The sequence below is a fragment of the Oncorhynchus gorbuscha genome, unplaced genomic scaffold (assembly GCF_021184085.1).
Source record: "Oncorhynchus gorbuscha isolate QuinsamMale2020 ecotype Even-year unplaced genomic scaffold, OgorEven_v1.0 Un_scaffold_2159, whole genome shotgun sequence".
NCBI classification, from domain to species: domain Eukaryota; kingdom Metazoa; phylum Chordata; class Actinopteri; order Salmoniformes; family Salmonidae; genus Oncorhynchus; species Oncorhynchus gorbuscha.
In genome coordinates, this window is record NW_025746739.1 from 80,001 (window position 1) to 82,500 (window position 2,500).

Sequence of the window (2,500 nt, forward strand, 5' to 3'; positions counted from 1 at the left end):
CATGGAAGTCTGTTTGTCAAAAACCAGGTTTCTGAAATCGCGCCGGTACCTGTCTGGTCGACCCGCCACTGAGTGTGTACTTACCGGGCAGGCCAATCTATCGATGGAATCCCGGAAAATGAAAGGGTTTTTGTGTGCTCCGCCATCTAGGGCTATATTCCGGTACACCAAAACGTGAATAAATCAAAAAGTACACATCCAATCTGGATGGGGTTTTTTTGCACGAAATGGCACACATAGACGAGCATTTTCATTTAATTAAAACCGTTTTTGTATAAAATATTTTAATAGAAAATCGTGTTTTAAGTTTTGGAAAAAAAGTGCATGTTACCTCCCAAAAAAAAAAAAAGGAGCCTGTGGATGCGAAATTGTTTTTATATGCTCTACTTGTTGCCCATCACGAGAGAGGATATGGCACGAAATTTGGGACCTCTAGCCCCTCTGGGAAGTATTTTTAATCATTTTTTGAAAATTACAGATTTTGGTCGGAAAAATGACAGAGTCCCCACTTTTCTCAGCCGTGCACCTGGTGATTGAAAATCGGTACCTGGTAACCTAAAATGAAAATTAAAATATGGTCCTAAATGCACCTGCCGGTGTTCCTGACATGCATGCCCGCTATGGGAGCACCCTACTACGGCCCTCTAGCCGTGGGGGCCGGCCTGAGTGATTTATGGAAGGTTTAATTTTTTTCACTACCCAGTGTTCCTGACATGCATGCCCGCTATAGGAGCACCCTACTACGGCCCTCTAGCCGTGGGCGCCCTCATACATCCGTGTACCTGGTGATTGAAAACGTGCACCTGGGAACCCGAAAATTAAAATACTCTCCTAAATGCACTTTTTCGGTCATTCTCATATTAATGCCCACTCTGGCAACACCCTAGCACGGCCCTCTATCCGTGGGGGCCCTCCCTGAGTGCTTTATGGACACTTTTGTGACATTTCGGTGGATGAGGATTAGGATCTACCTCTGTGTGCCTGGTGATTGAAAACGTGCACCTGGGAACCCGAAAATTAAAATATGGTCCTAAATGCACCTGCCGGTGTTCCTGACATGCATGCCCGCTATGGGAGCACCCTACTACGGCCCTCTAGCCGTGGGGGCCGGCCTGAGTGATTTATGGAAGGTTTAATTTTTTTCACTACCCAGTGTTCCTGACATGCATGCCCGCTATAGGAGCACCCTACTACGGCCCTCTAGCCGTGGGCGCCCTCATACATCCGTGTACCTGGTGATTGAAAACGTGCACCTGGGAACCCGAAAATTAAAATACTCTCCTAAATGCACTTTTCGGTCATTCTCATATTAATGCCCACTCTGGCAACACCCTAGCACGGCCTATCCGTGGGGGCCCTCCCTGAGTGCTTTATGGATCCGTGGGGGCCCTCCCTGAGTGCTTTATGGACACTTTTGTGACATTTCGGTGGATGAGGATTAGGATCTACCTCTGTGTGCCTGGTGATTGAAAACGTGCACCTGGGAACCCGAAAATTAAAATATGGTCCTAAATGCACCGGTGTTCCTGACATGTGTTCCTGACATGCATGCCCGCTATGGGAGCACCCTACTACACGGCCCTCTAGCCGTCGGGGGGCCGGCCTGAGTGATTTATGGAAGGTTTAATGGTCCTTTTTTTCACTACCCAGTGTTCCTGACATGCATGCCCGCTATAGGAGCACCCTACTACGGCCCTCTAGCCGTGGGCGCCCTCATACATCCGTGTACCTGGTGATTGAAAACGTGCACCTGGGAACCCGAAAATTAAAATACTCTCCTAAATGCACTTTTCGGTCATTCTCATATTAATGCCCACTCTGGCAACACCCTAGCACGGCCCTCTATCCGTGGGGGCCCTCCCTGAGTGCTTTATGGACACTTTTGTGACATTTCGGTGGATGAGGATTAGGATCTACCTCTGTGTGCCTGGTGATTGAAAACGTGCACCTGGGAACCCGAAAATTAAAATATGGTCCTAAAAAATTAAAATATGGTAGCACGGCCCTCTAAATGCTTTTGTGACCTGCTCGGTGTTACAAACACGTGCACCTGACATGGCCACCTAACCAGTAAATATGACATTTTCAGGGGATGAGATGAAACAAAGAGGCAATAAATGGGGGAGCACCCTACAGGCATAAAGTCTAGCACTCTTCATTTCAAGTAGTCACCTGGGCAGCAAGGTGTTTGATGCAAGGCCTCATTTGACCTAACCAGTAAATATGACATTTTCAGGGGATGAGATGAAACAAAGAGGCAATAAATGATAAACTCTCTCTCATGGGGTGAAGGGACATACAGGCATAAAGTACAAACACCACTTACCAGTTTATATGCCTCTATCTGGGCAGCAGAGGTCACAAAATGATGCAAGGCCTCATTTGACCTAACCAGTAAATATGACATTTTCAGGGGATGAGATGAAACAAAGAGGCAATAAATGATAAACTCTCTCTCATGGGGTGAAGGGACATACAGGCATAAAGTACAAACACCACT